Source organism: Motacilla alba, chromosome 15, assembly GCF_015832195.1.
Source record: "Motacilla alba alba isolate MOTALB_02 chromosome 15, Motacilla_alba_V1.0_pri, whole genome shotgun sequence".
Classification (NCBI taxonomy): Eukaryota; Metazoa; Chordata; class Aves; order Passeriformes; family Motacillidae; genus Motacilla; species Motacilla alba.
The window spans coordinates 11,510,369-11,530,369 of record NC_052030.1 but is presented as its reverse complement, the minus strand read 5'-3'; the positions used below and the strand labels follow the sequence as shown (position 1 = coordinate 11,530,369).

Below are 20,001 nucleotides of genomic sequence, written 5' to 3'. Positions count from 1 at the left end.
GCTGCTCCGTGGCTACAGCGTGAACAGCTCCAGCTTTTTGCCCAGCTATGGGAGGATTAAATCCCTTCCTTCACGTCCTCCCCAGCCTCTCCTGCTCTACTGAAGAAGCAGAAGCACAGAGTGCACTGAGGTGCTCAGCCTGGGGCTGGGAGCATCATTCAGGGAGCCTCTCAGAGGAGCACCCTGCTCAGTCAGTTACACAAGTCAGTCCTGTCACATTTCACTTCTAAATGCCACGACTGAGGTGAAGTTTATTTAAACTGTGTGTTTAAGCAAAAAAAAAAAAAAAAAAAGTTTCTTCGTGTGTTGGTACCTGCTCTAAAGTGAGAGCTTCCATCTTCTCCGTGCGTCTGGAAGCTGCTAAGTGGAAATTTGATGTCTTCAGTCTTTGAAGACACGATCTGTGAGTGCTCAGCTCTGAACAGGAAAGTGACAATAGATCAGTCTTTGTGGACATCAGGACTTGAATAGGCGGATGTTTGAGTGCCTGTGAGAATAGCAGTGGCTGTGGGACTCCTCATCCCCCGTGGCAGCGATTCCTGTTCCGTGCCCACATCTTTTTGCTCGTGCTGTATTTTTATCGCCTGGTTTATTTTTGTCGTGACTGCGCTGTGCTCCGGGTAACACAAGACGACTGACTGCCTTTCAGAGTTCAGCACTGGCTTCTGGGCGAGGGGTTTTCCCCCACCCACTGTGGAATAGGGGACTGCTGTTTGTAGGGCAGCCCTTTTCCCCCTTTTCCTGTGGCAACCTCGTGCCTCCGATGGATCTCTGAGTGCCTGGTTATTGCGAAGGTAACCAGCTCCTTGTGTGGCCGCGGGCTGCTCAGTAATTTAAACCTTTCCTCGGGATATACAGAATAAAGGATGGCCAGGCACGGGAGCACTGTTGCAGGCTTGTCCTGGCTTGTTGTTTGTCTCAGGATTTCTGCTTTGTGGTGCTTGCAGTGTGTGCTGGTTGTGGCAGCATCTCTGAGAGGGGAAGCAATGAGCAGCCGGGGCTGGGAACGCAGCTTGTGCTGCTTTTGATGGAGCAGACTTCTGCTAGGCTGCTGGGCTTCATTAATCATATTTAAGTTTCTGTCACTAACTTTTAATTAAAAGCATAGTTGATACCACTTTAATGAACGTACAGATGTTAGCCATCTTCATGCATAAAAATGCTTTTTAATTCCCTTACTATTCCCTTTATGGCCCTTAGATGCTTTTGTTGCCATCTAAACCGTGTACAGTAGCAGCTGTTTATCTTCTTAATAAAACTTTTTCTTGCAACTGTGTTCGGGAAACAATAATGGTTTGAGTAAACAATTCCCTGGTATCCTTTAACAATATTTTTTTGAGAACTTGGCAGAAAGGGTCAGAAGTGGTGCCTAAACAGTGAACTCCAAGGCTCTTGCTGACTATAGCCCCGAGCCTCGTGTAAGTCACCTGAAATTGTTGGCTGTTCTCAGGCTTATGTGAGGTGATGAAGAAAATAAGAAGCCCTCAGTGTATGACTTTTGATTCTGATGAGCTTCACGAGGATCTTTTCCCCAAATGACAACTTCTTATTAAAATATCTTTTCTATTTTGGGTTTGCTGCTGATGGTGTGTGTCAATGCTTTGTCGCTTGTTGTGCATCTAACAGCCTGAGCATTTATTGTGATTTACCATCTGGCACGTGGGAGTTTTATCTAACTTCTCATTTTACTTGACAGCAACCAGTTTGGAAAGACCTTGTCCTGATTTTTTTTTTTCTCCCTAATAGAAATTCTCAAAACTTAAAACTGACAATGAGGCTAAAAGGTTTAGAATTTAAATAATTACTCTCTTTTTATTCACAAATTGTTACTGCTTCTGTGAGATGGCCAAAGAGAGAAGCAGCACATCCTTCAAGTGAGCTAATTTAAAGAAGGTTCCTCCAATTAGTCCCGAGAAGCATTTATCTCCCTTCTGCATTCAAATAAAACTCTTGTCGTTCAGTTGCTGTCTTGGCAGCCTGAGTGGAAGGCTTCGGAAAATGGCAAGTGAAAGCTGATGCTTGCTCCTGAGTACAGTTTGACTCATGCCTTTCATGCATATTCACCATAATGTCCTGTTCCAGGACAAGCAGGATCCCTCGAGAAACATTTCTTCTTTTAAGGTGTTTTTCTTTTAGGCTTCCTCTTATTGGAGGCTCAAATAAGAAGAGAGGCTAGAGACAGGCATCAATTGTTGCTTTGCTTTATTTTTATTTTCTTAGAAGGAAAAAGCAGCCCATGGTTTTCATAACAGCCAATTTCTCTAAATGGTGAAGATGCCTTCTCATTTAATTTTAAAACTGGCTGACGTAGGGTGTGATGCAATTAATATTTCTGTTTATCTCCCCAAATTGGTAAAATATGCCTAAATTGAATTTTGAGTCCAAAAGCATCTTATAAACAAAAATGGTCTGTAGTTTTCAGTGTGAATGGAAATGGAATAATTAATGGGGGGAGGGAGTAAATAAAACACTTTTTATTTATAACTTTATTTCCTGGGTGTTGGAGGAAATCCAAGTGCCACAAGATTGTACTGGGGCAGAGTCTGTCTGAGCTCACCCACGAACTGAAAGGGAATGTGGTTTCTCTAGTTGTGGTGTCCATGCCAAGAGTCCTAGGAAAATTTAAATGAACAAAGTAATGGATGATATTTGGATGTTCTTAATGTAAGAAGAAAACAATCTAGCCTGGGGCTGGCCCAGATCCTGTCACTCCAGGGAGTTCTGATCAGCACCGTGCCAAGTCAACAGACAGAGCTCCCAAAGTCAGGCTTGTGCATTTTCCATAGGAAAGAGGGTTTGCTGGTGGGACTGGATGGTGGTTTCAATTCTTCCTTTTAATTGAATTAATATTTCTTAAATGCTCACAGCAAAATGCTTCAGTAAATCCCCCTGGAGAACTTAGAAAGCAGTTGGAAAAAGGTATCTTTCATTTGAAGGAGGGAGGGGGAGGTGCAGGGGACCTCCTGAGGGATGGCAGGATCTGGAGGCAGAGCTTCCCCTTCCTGCAGCTCTTCCTGAGCGTGTGACACAGGGTCAGGCTTCAGAGGGGAGCAGAAATAAGAGGTTGCTCAGGCAAGTGGAGTTTTTGGGCAAATCTGGGTGCAGGGAAGAAATCCAGTTGGTACAGGGCTAAAACCTGCCCTGGGGAGCTTGGCCACACCTGAGGAGGTGCTGGCTTTGCAGGGAGAGGCCATCCAGGAGGGAAATGGGAGGGAAAGCAGCGCCTTCCTGCCTCTGGGCTTCCTGTGCCTGGGGTGGTGAGGAGGATGAGCAGGACCCCTGGGTTTGGTGGCTGGGTCAGTGCAGGGTGGGTCCTGGCAGTCCCGGGGCCATTGTCCCAGAGTCATTGTCCCGGGGTCATTGTCCCAGCAGCCTCGGACCTGGCGCTGGGCAGGGACACACATGCCAGCGCCCTGAGTGTGCCCAGGGTGCCACCGAGGGCAGGGACAAAGCACACACCTGGCTGAGGAAGGAGTGCTGGTAGGAGCAGGGCACCCATGGCAGAGTCTCGATCTCCCAGCAGCAGCACGGGCTGATTTTGGCTCCTCCTGACCCAGGCAGTGGCTGAGAACTCCAAATTAGATTTTTTTTTTCCTGGCTTTAAACAGCCTCCAGAAAATCTTGCTCAGACAGATTTGAAGACCTGCAACATCCAGAAGCCTGCGCCCCTGTGGACCTCAAGGTGTTTTCCAGCAAAAATAACCCAAGCCTGAGTACCGAGTACCTTGGATAGCGAGGACTCTGCACAGCTTTTACAGTCCTGGCTTTGTGTTTGGGCAGCTGAGGTTGGTGAGTGCTGAGGTGTGGGCACAAACCTTAAAAGTCTCCTTGGCAGGAAAACAGGTGGGGTTAGGTGGATGGGAGGGGTCCCTCGATGTGATGAGGAAAAGTGATTTGCCACTCATGGCTTTCTTTAAACAGCTCAGTCTCCAGTCAGAGAGCAGATACTGGGATTTCTACTCAGGGGTTTTCCACCAGTTTCTGTGGTCTCATCATGGTGGGGGGGAGGGAACTGAGATCCAGAAAATCCAGTAGTGGAACAGAGGTGGTTTGCTGTGAGCTGGGAAGGCACAGCTGGCGAGGACTTGGAGAAGAAAATGATGAATGAACTGCTGAAAGATTTGTAATTCACCATTGGACAGGGATTCCTGTAGTGGACAGGGAAGCTAACTCTGATTTGTTTGGATTGCTGGCACTTACATAACGATCAGGGAGCTTCAGGATACTAATTCAGGCTTAACCCTCAGAGCAGTGACCTGGGAAGGCATTTTAATGGCACGATAACCAATTTGGAGGGTGGGAGTGTGTAATCACATCAGCACGCTGAGGTATCTGGGCACTGCAGGGGCGAGGCCGCCTTATCTCCGGCTCCAAAGAAGTTTGGTATTTGCATGACTTAACTCTGCATGTGTAGAGGGGCCTTAATTCCATTATGTGCTTTAGAAGGTTATGGGAGGATTTCAGGTTTTTCTGGTACAGCCGTGGTAAACAGCAGTTTAGCTTCAGCTGTGTTTTGAACAGGTGTTCGTAAGGAGTTGGGTTTGGATCATTTTGTGTCTCTTTTCAGATGATTTGGGTTGGAGTCAGAGTTATCCATAGCAAAACCTGGAGGGCCGTGGGCATTTCTGAAGAGGAAAAAAAAATTATGGGCTGCCATCAGCTACTACCTGTTTGGAAGGAACAGCAAAACAATTTCACATATGCATTTGTATATAAACGTGGTGTAATTATGTTTTGTATACATCAGGGACAATTCAATGGGAATAATTTCACTTGTAATTTGTTTCAAGATCAATACTGCAACTGAAATAACCTTCTAAAGGTACAAACATGGTAGAATCACTTTCTCTATGTGGGTGGCTTACCTATTTTAATGTTGCCTTTTTTTTTAAAAAAAGAAGGAAATAGAGATTTTATATTTATCATATGAGATGAAATTGAAATCTAAATATTTACATCTTTTCACTGGATCTGGGGTTGAGCACCAGCTGTAGGCGTTGCCAAGCTGTTTCAGTTGTCTCCTCCACAGAGCAGGTTGATTTCTCCAGGGTGGTGGAGAGATGGAGCCTCGTGTTTCTGGCTCCTATTTTCTGTCCTGTCTCTGCATCTGGAAATCCTTCCCTCTGTGGGCTCTGTGTCCCGGCCTCACGTTCAGAGGGTGTTCCAGCCTAAACATGCTGAAGCTAGGCATGTGTTGTCTCCACCCGAATGCAGAGTAAACTGCAAGCTGTGAAACTGGAGGGGGAGTTTGGGACAGGAGGATGTAAATAACTGGAGATATTTGGTGGAAAAAAGCAGGAGGGGGAGGAAGGCCTCTTGCTTGATTTTTCTCTGCCATCCCATCTCCTCAGTAACGTCCTCTGTGCTCTTTACAAGCCAAGGTGGAGGATCACGGCTGTCTTAAAGAAGGCTAAACCAGGAGCAGACATAGGAAATGTTGCAGGCACATTTCAGCAGAAGAGACACTAAAATTCCTGAGATTTCTGTCTCTGGTTTTGTTTTGCTTTCCTTGTTTCCCTGCTAATTTCTTGAGCAGGCTTGACATGGGGCTTTTAGGCTTCTGATCCACCAAAGTGAACTGATGGAGAACACACAGCCTGTTTTGTTCTCCCTCTCTTGTTTTTAAGGATCATTTATCCAGACTCACGGGACTCTTTGTTTGTCTAACCTGTCTCTGGCTTGTTCCTTGTGTTAGTTTCAACAAGCAGTAAACATCTTCCATCAGATATCCTCAAAAATGTGTTTAGCCTGGGCACAACTGTTTCTGTTGAGACTAGAATAATTTTAATGCTCTCTTTTGCTTACATTTAATACCTTTAAATAAGTTTTTCAGAAGGGCACCTTCATCTACCACCTCACACTGCCACTGTGAGGAAAAAAGAGCATATTTGGACAAGCCTACTTGAAGGATTGAACTTTCTCATTCAGCTTTTGCGTGTTGCCCTGGCTTCCCAGTTTTCATTCATTCTTTTGTTTAGAGCAGGGAGAGATGGTTTCACTTGCCTTGGGTATCTTTAGGTCAGATCTTCTTGTCTGCCAAACATCTGGGCAGGGAGGATGGAGAGGAAGGAGCTTTCTGTCCTCCTGCCTGTTCCTTTGTACAGATGCCCCAGCAGCCAAAGGAGTTTGGCATAAAGGGGAGATTTATTTCACTGTCTAATGGAGCATCTGTATTATCAAAGGCAGATATGTCAGAGCACTTTCCCCCTCCCTGCTCTGTCTTTTGTTGTCTGAATGTCATTTTGCTGATAGAACTTCTGTTGTATTCCTTGTTATCAAACTAGAACTGGGGAAAAAAAAGAAGCGATGCTTTGTCTTAAACATTGTTACCAAAATCATCAGCTAAACCATGCTGAGTGAGGATTTTAACTCCTGGTTTAAAGACTGAGTATAATTTGGCTTTCAGACCTCCCATTTTTCCTAAATCAAGTTTATGGTAGCAGCAGCCATGAGTGTCAGCTTCTGATTATAAACAGATTTGGAGCCACTAAAAACCTCCTTGAAATCAGTTTGACAACTGTTTGAGAACCACCTTTTTAATATTCTCAGCGAGTTCCCTGCTGAGGTCTCTTGCAGCAGCCTTGTAGATCTTGTAGATGTTAGTCTTTCCTGCATATTTTATTTTAACTTGCTCATAAGCTTCCTAGGAGAATGCACATGGATAAGCTTTTCCAAGCTTCTTAAAAATTCATTTTTACATGGAAACCTGGGCTCAGCAAGATGAGAGTTGAGTGGAAACCGGTTGTGCTGTGCTGGGGAGTGCAGCACTTTGGTGCTCAGAGCACCTTGCAGGGAGGTGCTTTTTGTTTCTGCTTGGTTTTCTTGAGGCTAAATCCCAATTTCTCCCTGCAGTTTCTGACTCCAGGTGGGTCTCTGGACCTGCAGCAAATCCATCACCAGGGGAGACAGTGGGATGGACTGGGGGGGTCTCAGGGTGCACAGGCTCAGGTGGGAGAGGGGAAGGGAGATTGGCTGCTGCTGGTTTTCACTCCTGCAGCCCGTGACAGCCCCTGCTCTGAAGCACCAGGCTCAGAAAACCCGAGCAGTTCCTAAGGGAGCGTCACCCCAAGCCTGTGCTGCGTGCCCAGGGCTCTGCACTGCAGGGATCAAGGGATATTCCATCTGGAGGTGGGAAAAACAACCCTGGCAGCCTTTCTTTCTTTTGAGGCTGGCAGCAGGAGCAGAGTCAGGGACAGATTTCCATTTGACTCATCTGTTGTTGAGATGGTGACACCCTTGAGTCACATTAAAAACGAGACCTTGTAGCTGAATTGGCACATCACGGAGCAGGTGTTTGCTGGGGTTTTGGGGGGTTTGTCCTTGTTTAGAAAATGATTTTCGTGTTCGCTGAGATGGGATGAAATTGATTAATGGTGTTGCTGATGTTCTGGGTTAAAAATAACAGGAAAACCTGATTCAGGTGGAATGCTGCAAGTTAACTGTCAGGATAACCTGCTTGAAATAGTTGTAAAGGCCTAAAAACTAAAATAAAATAATAAAAAAGATGAGTGCCCAGTAGCCAGATGGTTGGAAGAGAACACCCCACGATCAATGAGGCAATATGTAAATATTTTCGATCATTACCACAGTACTGCTGTGTTGACATTGAAATTCAGAGTGTTATTCTGTGGGACTCCTCATTGATCAGCAGATGAGCTCTGATAAAACAGAGGATGAAAGCACAATACTGAGCATTATTATGGATTGTGGATTTCATTGACAAGGACAGGCTTCCATCAAGGGCTAGGAATGGATTTCAGACGCTCTTTAAGCACGTTGCTGAGCCACTGTGTTCCTTTCTGGCTGTCAGCTACCAATTAAATGGTGTTTTATTTCTTGAGCTGCTTTATTTAAGGTGAAATACTGCATAATTGACTAATTTTTCTGTGCTAATTGCTACAGTTATATGGGAAGGGGCAAGGTGGAAGCTGACATAGAGTTCTCTGCTTGAAATATTCCTGGCTAGAAATTACTGGGAAATAATATTAATCAAACAGCTGAATTAAAGTAATTTTTTTTTTTTTCAAAAAAGATTCTCCTGAAAGCTGGTTGTAGAGACCCTGTCTGGCTGAGTCACTTAGAAACCTTCACGGGGTGATAGCATTCTCATGAATAAAACATGAAGTGCCTTTGGCATACACAGGTGCTGAACCCACCCAGAGGCTTTTTATATTTTTTTTTCCTTCCTTCTCCTTAAAAAAAAAAAATCCCATCGGTTTTGCTGCTCTCAGAGGGGAGTCTGAAACTTGACATTAAATGGGCTCTTTTGAAAGCTGCTTTCTAAGATCTGCCCACCCCAAAGCAATCTTAGAAGGGGCTTCTGGTGGTGATTCCTGGGATCCCAGCCTGGAGGCAGGAGGGAGGCTTGGGAAGGTGATGTGTGTGGGGAACAGGTTGCCACCTTTGTGTGATATTAAATGTGACTCTTCCTGTTGTACATAGACTGGTGTGAGGTTCCTAAAATCTTGTAAGGGTGCATATAGAATGCAGGGTTTGAGTATTTGGAATATTTTTTCTTGCAGTTGATCAGAGCAATGGGTTGTAACATGTCCCATTTCATATAAGGGAATAAAGACTTTTAGGAAAGGCTTAATGACTTCTAAGGAAGGAGGGAGAGGGCTCTTGGCAAATGAAAAGCTCATTTTAGCTACAGCAGGGTCCAGAGCCCAGGCAGCTTCTGGAAGCTTTTTGCTGTTTGTTTTCCCTCCCTTTCCCTTGGGTCTGGCTGCTTACAGTGCAGCCAGGACCTTTTGCTCCACTGGGAACGTAACCCCAGGGCACTTGGAGGGTCCAGATGCTACAAACATCAGAGAGGGAAAAATGGTCTCAGTGCCTTCCAAGCTGCTCGTATTTTCCAGTTAACTGCTGCATTTCTCTTGCATGTTGATTAATTTCCTGGCACGTCCTGGAGCCCGTTCCTCCGATTAGAGTGCTTAGGATTTTGAATTTATTTCCCTGTGGTTTGTTGATTTTTAGTTGCTCACTTGTATCCCCTTAGTTCTTTAGGGTGGCTGGTAGGAGAACAGAAACCACCTTTTCTGAGGATAAAGGGCTCTGGAGACTCTCTGTGGTCTGAAACTGATGCTCCCAAACCGTGGGCATGTGGTGTTTGACCACAGCTAACACTCGCTAGGGCTTAGAATTTATTCATGCAGATTGGGCAAGAGCAGGAGGCTGAGCTAGACCAGCTGTGGTGATCATGAGGAGCAGTTGTGCTGGTTCATTTCTCCCTGCAACACGGTGCTGTCAGTGCCTCTGAGTTTGCAGAAGCTTTTTTATTGCCTGTGCTTGGCAGGGCTCTGGTCCTCGAGACAGGTGAGTTGTGGTTTGGGGTTGTCACCAGGTGTGTTTGTCCAGGTAGTGGTGAGGAGAGAGCTCTGCCTGTCCCACCAGTATAAAGTGATTTAGTGGTGGCAGTGATGGTGCCTCCTGGAAGGACTGGAAAGTGAAGTGCATCACATCAGTTCAGCAGAGGAGCCTTCAGAAGCCAACAGAAAGCATCTTATAATTAATTAATCATCCTCCATGGAAAGGTAAATGCCAGTTCTGTTAGTGCAACGTGGTGTTTTCAACATTGGTGCTAAAAACGAGCTGTGTGGCACCTCTGCCTCTTTGCAAGAGATATTTACATGTGAATCTGTCTATTAATAGCTGTGGTGTGTTTTCCTGTGCCTCGGGTGCTGCTGAGCTGTCGTGCTGCTCCAGAGCCAGAGGTGGTCTTTGATTTGGTTCTGGGCTGCTCTGGTGCCCAGATGCTTCCCTGAAAGCCTTTCGAGGAAGGGAGGGAGTTTGGAACGTTCCTTTTTGCAAATCACCCGTAATAAAAATGTTGTTGCAGCCTTTTGGGAGCTCTTGCTTTAACTCACATTTCTGTGTTTTTGTTGCGTTGCTTTTTCCTGGTGGTTTGGACAAATGTGTCCCTTGTTTAACAATGCTGAATCCTCCCACACTTCAGAAGTTTAATTTTAGAGCAGAAGCAGTTTTAACTGTGTAATTGATTTCCATTTAGCACAGCATGTTTCTGAAATGCAGACAGGGTTAATGATTATAGAAGAGGATGAAAACCTGACAATTTTTAAGTTTGAATTTTGCCTTGGTAATCTGTTCTCACACCTAAAAATAAGTAAATTAAGAATAGCATCAGCGAGGCCTCTGCAAACTGCAATGACTTTAAAAAGTGATGACTTGGGAATACAGTCAAGGTGAATTGTTTATGATTATTCCAGAAAACAAGTTTCATAAATGTCATAATGTCCTCGGCTACATTAATTATCTATTACTTTTAGTGTTTGCTGTAGAGAAAATGCCAGCGTTTCTGTTTTCCCATAGGCAATACTTTCAGTTTCTCTTGTACAGAAATGTTTTTGCTTTTAATCACTTTTGATTGCAGTACCATTAACAAGTGTGCAGAGAAATCAGTTTTTCTGTTTGGAACAATTGCTACAGACTTACTGTCACTGAAAAGAAGAACTTTTACCATCCTTCCCTAATGTACAATATAGGGAAAAAACCCAACCCCAGAACAAAAAAGAATAATGGAGGTAGAAAGATTGATTTTTCTTACCTAGAGGAGGCTTTGTGACTGCCCTTCCAGGTTTGCAGGTACCCACCCTGGGGGCTTTGAGATTGGCCTCACCCAAACTCTGAAACCCTTTGAAGCCCTGTGTCCAGGCCCTGCTAATTCTGAGAGCTGTTCCCTGCTCAGCAAAGCCAGACAGAGAGCAGGCCCCTGCTCTGACTCAATTTTTTACAATTTATTTACCAAAGTGTGGGTTCTAGGGGATGGTTCTTTTGGAAGGATGGTGTCTGGCATACCCAGCACCTAGAGAGACTTGTCTTGCTTGTGGGAAATGGGGAAAGAATGGGTATGGACAAATCCCAGTGTGCTTGAGGGATGAATTATTGTTTAACCTGTAAAAATTGGTAAGGCTCAATCAGACTGGATGTGTATTGAGTTAAAAGCTTCACAGCTATACTGAATCCTTTTAAAAGAGAGAGGTAATGTGAGGATTCTTGTTTACTTGCAAATCATAATGGTAGAATGGCTAAAAGGACTAATGAAATACTTGCTTTCATAAAAAGGTATTTAAAATTCAAAGGCAAAGCAAGATTAAAATGTATTTAAATATATTTCCATCATACAGATTTGAATAGTTTAGAGAGAAAGTCCTTTGGGCTTTGCATCATCATATTGTATATAACAGTAGGGGAAGAAACACTTTACATTTTCTTTTGTGAAAATAATTTTTACTTAAAGCATTCATTAAGAATTTAGTGGGTTAATTCTGCCCCAAAGTGCACACACAAAATACTGGCACAGGTGTCAAATAATCTAATATTTTTTCTTCAGTTATAAAGAGGATGTAATTTTAAAAGTAGCAGTGATTTTCAGTGTTTATGTTGTTGTGAGCCTGAAGACTTAATTTTATTTATCTTCTGGTCTTGACTGTATTAATGTTGGCAGCAAGATCAATAGTCAGTGAAAGAAAAGAAAACTTAAGATTCACTTTCAGATAAATTCTGATCAGATCCTAAACCACAGGGCCACAGACTGGACCTGTGGCTCCCAGGTCTGACAGATCCAATCTAAAAGGTGCATCATGGAGGGTTTTGAGATAGGTTAGGCAACTTGATGCCCAACACTTTCATTATTATTATTATTATTATTAATATTATTATTATTATTATTACCACCCAGCCTGGGAAAGCAGAAGTGCCGTTTGGGCTCTATGTGCCTGGCTCAGCTGTGAATCAGCAAATGACGTTAATAAGCATTTGTGGACTAAATATATTTTTAAGCTGTCTGGCTGCTTGCTCCTGGTGAGATTTCTGAGATTAATGGTCCTGAAACGTTACTTGCCTTTGCTCTTCCTCCAGGATGAATCTGACCTGTGTGAGCACTATTATATTTTTTTAAATTGCTGTGCAAGAAGTTACAAGAGTGAAGATCAGTTCCTGGGGTTTTTTTAAGCTGTTGGCAAGACATAAATTTATGTTAACTGAAGCAGTGTTTGCAGCTAAAGGTATTGATGTTTTTTCCAAACATTTCAGTTTCTGTAGGGAAGGAAACAGAGTGTATTGATGTTTTATTTCTTTTCTGTGTAACACTTTGGTAGCAGGTGCTGCTGTTGAGGCTTGGATCCAAGTCCCAGTCAAGGAGATGCGCTTTTATTTGTGTGGTTGTGGACCCAGATTTGCGTGTTCTGCTGCAAAACACAGCCCCTGCTGCTGGGAGGAAGAATGGGGAAGGACAACTGTGCCCTTTGTGACCTGAAGGGGAAAGGGATAATGGGGAGTTCAGCGAGAGAGAGGCAGTTTTAATGTGAGCATGTGGAACAACAGCGTTCCCTGCTCCATCACCCTGTTAGACCAGGGCTGGGAGAGGCCTGGCTCTGCTCTGGCTGCTGCTTGGAGGACAGAGTAAAAAGCCATTAAAGGAGACCTAAAGGACCCTGGATGTACTTGGGGAGATCCTCAGTAGAGAGGAGAGTGGAGAGCACATGTGTGTGCCCTAAAGTGCAACCCAGCTGCTTTAAAAGCAGCATTAAAACCAGTTTGCAGTGGTTGGAGGTAAGGATGAGACTGCCCAAAGGAATCTCTCAGAAAGGCAACGGGGCTGCTTGGAATGTCAAGCAATGCAGTAACTTGCTCTGCAGGCAGCATTACAGGTTCCTTCTGCCCTCAGCCCTCCTGGCAAAAATCAGCCTTGTGGGGGAGCAGGTGGCTGGAATAGGAGTGTGAATGGGCTGCCTGGGCTTTCCTGACCTGGGTTTGCCCTCCTGGGTGCTGCTGGTTCACCAGCCCTGCCTTTGGGAGCTGCTGGCTCCTTGCTCCTCCAGTTGTGGAAGGATTTGTGGGGATTACAAGGGCAGCTCCAGCTCTGCTTTCACTCTCAAACGTGGGATCCTGCCCAGGCTCTGGGGGCTCCCTGGAGGAATCTGGGATGTGCTGGGTTTGTCTGTGGTGTCTCCTCTGTGGAAGTCACAGAGCTCCAAGCTCAGAAGGGAGATGCTTTGAGAAATGTTGTACAGAGGGAGCACGTGAGAGTGGTCAGTGCAACGTGTGTGTTTTTTCTTCTCTCTTTTTTTTCCCTTCTTAATTTCCATGAGTTAGAGATGACGATGACTCATGGTTTGGAACACACTTTAAATCCCTGAGGTGCTCATTGCCGCCTACTATCACGTATTGAATTTCTGACATACCGGAGGGATGTCTGCAGAGAAACTCTGATGTGCAATTATAAAATGTTGTAGCTTTATGTTGTTTGCATAGCAGCCATTAGCATGGTGTAACTGGAAAAATAATGCAGCTTTATCCTTGCTCTTGATTTCCCATGGGCATGGCAGTTCAGCAACTGTGTTCTGTCTTTTTCTAGGATGTTGACACATGTGGACCAACAGTGACATCCTTTTTCAGCAATGCTGTTTTTGCTCCCTCCTGCATTCAGAAGCATCTAGAAAGATTTTTTGCAGAAGGTAGGTTCTGATGTTTCAGCTGGATGGCTGTTCTTTTTCTTCTGGGTTAGGAAAAAACATTTAGATGCTACTAGGGAGAATGGTAATTTATCTGAGGGATACTAACCTGCAAGAGATTAACCTTAGCTTGGGTTCCACTTGAATAAATGCTTTGGGGAAAACGTGGTGAAATGGAGGCTGGAGAATGGCTGCAGGAGCTCTTTGAGAAGCACTTGGCAGTCACAGGACATGGTTGGCTTAAATTGCATAGATGTGTGCATTGGTAATAAACTTCTTTTGAAAGAAAGCTCACACTCCTTGCCTTTTTCTGCTTAGTCAGCATCCTTTCCTGCTTAAAATGTTTCAAATAAATAAATTAAAAGGGAGAATGGCTGCACAGGATGTGCAATTAATAATTTTTAATTTCAATCTTGGGTGTGTTTTTTCTCAAAAAAAAAATCTTAACCTTGTTGATTTTATTTGTATTAAAATAAAAAGTAGTACAGCCTCATTTACTACCATCAAATCATAGTTTCTACCTTTCTTTGTCCTCTGAACTTTGAATTTGTTTTGCATTGCCAATAGGATTGAGATGCAGAACTTCCCAGTAAACAGTGTGGAAGGGGAAGCAGTTACCCATGGTGGCTTTTAACAAGTGAAAGTGAAGAGATTGTTTTTTATGAGTGTGTGTACCTGCTGCTCCCTAATGCTGTAACCTTTGCAGTGTTGCTTGGGGGTTCACTGTGTGCATCCAGCTCATCCAAACCTCTTGTGTGAATTCTAGAAATGTACCTCATAGTGTGAGCTCTCACTACAAAATTATTGGCTGGAGTTTTTTTGGTAGACAGGGTGTCAGCCTTTACCCTGACTGCACAGTTCTGCATCATCTTATTTTCCTCCAGTACACTGCTCAGCACTTAAGTGGTTTTTTTCCTTTATCAGAAATGATCTTTTTGATTCCACCAAATGTTTCTTTGGGGTGATACTAAAACTTAACAATAGTCAGGTTTTGCTTCGAGAGCAACGAATTGCTGAGAAGAGAAGGAATAAATGAGTTTGGATCCAAGACTGTTCACTTACCAGACTGAAATATGTTTTCAGTCTCTCTGGGTTTATACCTCAGGGTCACAGCAGTTACACTGAGACTGCAGTGACACCAGCTCTGTATGAACATGCAATATCTTTATCAGAAATTGTGGAAAACTAGGGGTGATTTGAATACCTTAATTGTCTCCTGTCAGGAAATTGGCTCCCAGTGAATTCATTGCCATTCTCCAAGTTGATTTCCTTCCTGAAGCCTCTCTTTGGGATTAGCAGAGCTCAGAGCCAGGCTGGGTAGGCTGCTCCAGTGCTGTCTTGTCCCTCTGTGGAATACCTGATTTCCTCAGGAGAGAGCCCAGCAGCTCCTGCCTGCCCACTGCAGCTCCAATGGAGCTGTGGCCAGGTCTCTCTGGGATCAAAAGCTGCCAGCAGCAGCTTGCACAGAGGAGTTTATGCTCAGAGAGGCATTAATTGCCGTGTGAGTTTGTGCTGCTGTGCTGAGGGGGAACATCTGTATCCCGAGAGCTTTGCCTCCTGTTTTAGGTCACACACTCCCCCTCAGCTGTTGGAGGGGGAGCGTTTTCCTCTGAATTAGCCCTAACAGCAGAGAAGAAATGCGATCCTTGGCAGAGCTTAGGGTTTGCTTTGCCCCAAGGCTGAGGCTCCATTCATTTCACTTTCCTGAAGGATTTTACAGGGCTGATGAGGTGCCCAAGTGGTCATTAATTCTCTGGGTAGGTGAGGGGAAATTGCCTCCAGAATGGTGTTCACAGGAAAATGAATCCCTGCTCTTGCGTCACCAGAGAGGAGTAACGTCTGTGAGCTGGCAGGTAGGGAATGTAGGGAGAGAAATGGGTTTTAAACCTTGTCAGGGAATGCAGTGATCACAGAGACAAAAAACTGAACTACCATGTCCAGGAAAATGCTGTAGGCACTGAGTAATTTCCCTCTCTGTTCTGCCAGCATCACTGTGCAGCCCTTTGTTTTCCCAGACCTGAAGGCTTTCAATCCAAACTGCTGGACAGAATGAAAATTCTGGGAGAATGCTCCTCTGCAAGTCATCCTTGGGAGTATTCTGCATAGAACTATTTCAAAATCTAGGGAAGTGTCCTCAATCCCTGCTGTGAGCAGAGCCCGAGGGAGGCGTGTGCAGACGTGAGCTGTGTGTGCCGGTGATGTTGGGAGCTGTGGGACCTGGCAGGCGGCCAGGGGGAAGGCAGTGTGATGAGGAGATGGAGGGTGGTGATATAGGACAGGGAGGGACCTGCTGCTCTGTCCCTCAGCATCCTCACTTCCAGCTGTCCTGGGCACTGTGCTGCCTGTTTGTGCTTCCACTGCTCCTGCAGCTGCAGAAGCCTGGATGGGATGAGTGTTTTCTGTCTGGAAGAAGAGGCAGAGGCTGACATTGGGCAGGAGGATAATAAGAGGGGAAGGTAGATGAGGTTGAATCCAAGGGTGCCTGAGAAAATATGAGGCAGGCTGGGGGCAGGGGACTTGTGCCCTGGGGAAGTGATGTCCCCTCTAAGCAATTTGTAACTTCACTGAAGGAATGTGTTGTGTCCTGTCAAAAGGAAGCACAGCTTTGGTTTGCAGTTGCCTCCTTCTGCTGTCCTTCCAGCACTCCCTGCCTTGCCTGCAGCACCTGTCCCTGTGCCTGTGTCATGCTGGCTGTGATTTTCCACCCCTGGCTGTGTGATGTGACCAGCTTTTCTCCTTCCAGAGCCTTCTGTCCTTTTATATAGACACAAATTGGGCCTGAACCTTACTTTTTCTGCACCTTGTACTTACCAGGGGACTTGGTGTGGGACCCATGACATGAGAATTGAATGAGAATTGAACCCCTTGCAAGGGCTGAGGTTATGGAAACCGACTAAATGAGGAGAAATCTGTCTTCATGTTGGATTCTTCAACAACTGAAATGAAAAACTCACTGTAAAGAGTTAGATCAAGGGGGTAACCCTCCAGGGAGCTGGGTGATGGCTGCTTTTGTACTGGCGAGGAGAGGAGCCCTGTTTGGCAGCATAATGGAGCAGCACAATTGTGACATTTCCCCATCTCAGTGTGTAAAGGTTGACTTGTTACTGTGCCAGGCAGGGAGAAGGGGCAGCTGCTGAGAGGTGAGGAAAGGAGAATGGGATCTTGTAAAGGTGGGAGAGAGTTACAGATAAACCCATTTAGACCTGCCAGGACACAGATGTTTGGAAAGGTACAGAAGGATCTCTTTTCAAAAAGAAGGGATCTACAGAGTCTCCTGCATAATCTGGCTCTATGAAATTTCTCATGGAAACAGGAGTGAGTTTTTCTTTTGGTGGTTTTCCTCCTTTTACAATAGAAACACAAGACACGAGGAACTGTTTGGACATACGTCTTTAACTGAGAGGAAAGGGCTGTGATGCTGCTGTGGTTGTAACCACAAACTAACTGACAGTTTCCTGCTGCAAGTAACTTTCTATAGGTCTAAACCTCCTTCATTTGTGTTTGTTTTTCTGTGCTGTTTAAATATCTGAGGAAGAGTCTGTTGCTGCTAGGCTTCTATTTTTTGACAAAGTATTTGTTATAATTTTGGAGGATGGTGGCATGAAGAGAGATCATTACAGCACTGATACAAACTTAAATGGAGTCCAAAAAGTTTCTGTATTTTACAATCTGGTTTAGTGTAGAAGTGAAGAAGTAACACCTTTGAATCAGACTGGTTTTGCAGTTACATTTGAACGTACAAAGCTCTGTTTATTTCTGAGGAGAAAAGATGTCATCATGTGAACCTGCCTGTGTGGCTGAGATGCTTCATGCAATATTTCCATGGCATCATTACTGGCTTCTGATTCTCCTGCCTCCTTCCCACCCTTCTCTCCTGTGATGTGTTAAATATCACAGCTGCAGAAATGAGGGCACGTTTTTTCCCTGCCGTTCCCATTCCAGCTGGAAAACTTGGACAGAACCTTCCCTTGTGGTTTGTGATACTGTAAATAAAGGCTTGGGAGGTCACACGTTTTCCATCTCAAGTTATTTTGATTCCAGAGCTGGAATGGGAGAGGAGGAGGGAGGAGAGGAATAAAAATAAAAACAAAACCTCAAACTGTTGTAGCTTATTGTGGGAAAAAGAGCTCATTAATGCAAAGGGAAAGCAATTGGAAAAAAGGCCTTTGCAGAGAGGACTTAGTCTTTGACTGGAGCTGCAACTTGGATAATTAGGGTCAAAGATTTCAAAGGAATCTTCTATAAAGCTTTGAAATAAAAGTTATCTACAAAGCAGAGGCCCTGAACACCAGCTCCTGTGATCTGGGGCTGTTGCTGGGCAGTTGCTCTCTGCCTTAAAAGGTGCATCAGCCTGACTCTCTATAGGCGTGTGGGTGAGTAATTTTACCTGTGTCCCTTTGAATATGGTTACTCATACTCTTGAATGTCAGTTAAGTGGGCTTTAAGTGTGGAGTTGAGAAATTGTGGTTGTAGGTCTCGCCGGCTGCGGTCGGGTGAGCTGGAGTCGCCTTCGCAGCCCGGGCAGTACCCGTGGACTGGGGCGTGGGGGGTGGGAAACCTGTTTGCACATTTTATCAACATTAGCGGTGCAGTTCAGCCTTCTGAAAATCCCCACAGAATCGTGGCTGGTACTGCTGCTGTTCACAGCTGGTGTCCCACATCTGCAGGCTTGGGCTCCTCAGCTGTGTCCCTTCTCATGTTGGTGTTTGAGCTGTGTGTACTCACAGAAAACACTGTTTAGGCTTAACCTTATCGTATTTTTCTCTTTTGGTATTTGTAGAATCATGTTTTGGATTGGGTAAGAAATGAGGTCAGGGCAAGGTCCACTGGGCTTTACTACTTGGTGGTGATATGCTGGGTGTGATGAATGTTGGCTTGGAGAGGAGACACTAACACTTACTGGCAACTGTGTTGCTCACTGTAGTGGAGTTCTGAAGAGACCTTTTCCTGGTAATGATTTTTCTGTTGGCTTTTTTATCAAAACAGGATACAAAATGTGAATATAATTTGTCACCGCAGAACTCACATCGTACCTTGACACTACAGAAGTATTTATTTTTCCATAAACTGTTATATTTATAATGTACAGCAGGAACAAAAGAGGAACATTCCACATCTAGATGTTAATCTCTGCACCAGGTAGTCTTTTGATTCAATAACTTTTCTTCCTTGATCTTCTTTTCCCGTTTTTTTTCTTTAATAGGCACAGGACATATGGACATAAAAAATAATGGCCCAATTTCACCCCTGCTGTAGCTCATTGACGTCATTAAAGCTACAGCAGGGATGACTTGGCCCAGATTCTTTAAAAATAAGACCTGATGAGCAGCCTCTCCTGGAAAAGCTCTGTGGAGAAGGTTGTCCTGAGCAGAGCATAGAGCAGATGTGATGCAACTCACCCTGACATTCGATACCATTCCCCTTGATGCTGTTCCAGTGAGATGCTGGGCCCTTCCTGGAGGGGACAGAAGGCTGCAGATGTGTTCCTGATATGCTTTCACCATGTCACAATAGCATGATGGAAAGGGGCAATTAATGAAGTGAGAGAAAGGCACTTAGGGCAGAGGCAGGTCGGGGTGGAAACCTCACTTGCTTGGAAGCTGTCTGTGCCTGAGGACTGGGCTTGGCACATGGTGAGGCAGAAGATGGAAACGTAGAGTTATCTGTGAAAAAGAGTTGCCCTAAGCAGGTTTTTAGGAAGATGGTTTAAGTGTGTTTTGCATTTTTGTACTTTTTCACACAAGGATCAGCCATCTGAGTGTGGCAGTTCCTGGCATAAAGGAGCACTGCAAGGTTCACTATCTCAGGGTAGGTCTAAGGTGCAGCTGCTTTTTCAGGGCATATTTCCCTCCTTAGAACTGCGCATAGAAACAGAAATTCTAGGTAATGTAGATCAAAAAAGGCAACATGGATCATGGTGAAAATAGTAGATATGACCTTGAGTGCTGAGTCTGAATCAAGCTGAAAAACATGCTTTCAGATCTGAACACACTGAAATCAGGTGAAAATGTGAAAGGTTCTCAAGAGCTGTTGAGTAAACTTTCTGTTTACTAAAACAATGGTGGCGATTCATAGATGGTGACTCCAAAAATCTTCACGCTAACATACAAAGTGAGTGCTTTACTCACTGTTATTTATAACTGCAGAAAAAAACACCCTTCAGAGAGCAGTCAGAGCCCCGAAGCTGTATCTGAGGTGGGTGAATGCCTGATCACTTTTTGTACAGCCAGTATTCATCGCCCAGGGTATCTTTAATTTAACTGAACCATTGGTGGTTATAACTGTGCCTGGCCAAGCCAGGTTCTCTTGCAGTGAGTCCAAGAAATCAGATAGTTCTTTTTCTGATGCCAGACTCTTCTGGTCCATTGAATATAACTGCAAGAACACATAGTTCCCAAGGAGGAAAATGCTTACTGTGTTTTTGGTGACAGCTGAAGCTAACTTGGGGGAGGGCAAGATGGAGCAAATGGCACTTGTCTGCTTATGAGAGCATGTTCGTTTTAAGGGAATTTGAGTTGGAAAGTTTTTT

General features: G+C 44.6%; 1 protein-coding gene across 11 annotated transcripts in view; it reads left to right on the top strand.

Moving 5' to 3' along the window:
• PITPNM2 (phosphatidylinositol transfer protein membrane associated 2) overlaps positions 1–20,001 on the top strand; it is a 125,204-nt gene that overhangs the window by 1,487 nt on the left and 103,716 nt on the right. For 8 of the 11 annotated variants that reach the window (XM_038152911.1, XM_038152905.1, XM_038152913.1 and 5 more), the window contains exon 2: positions 13,376–13,475. The exons of 1 other annotated variant lie outside the window; for it this stretch is intronic. The gene's annotated coding sequence lies outside the window, so the exon portion shown is untranslated. Of the gene's footprint in view, positions 1–643; positions 795–8,201; positions 9,316–13,375; positions 13,476–20,001 lie in introns of those variants that run through there. 2 more of the 11 variants (XM_038152906.1, XM_038152908.1) reach the window with 2 other exon arrangements.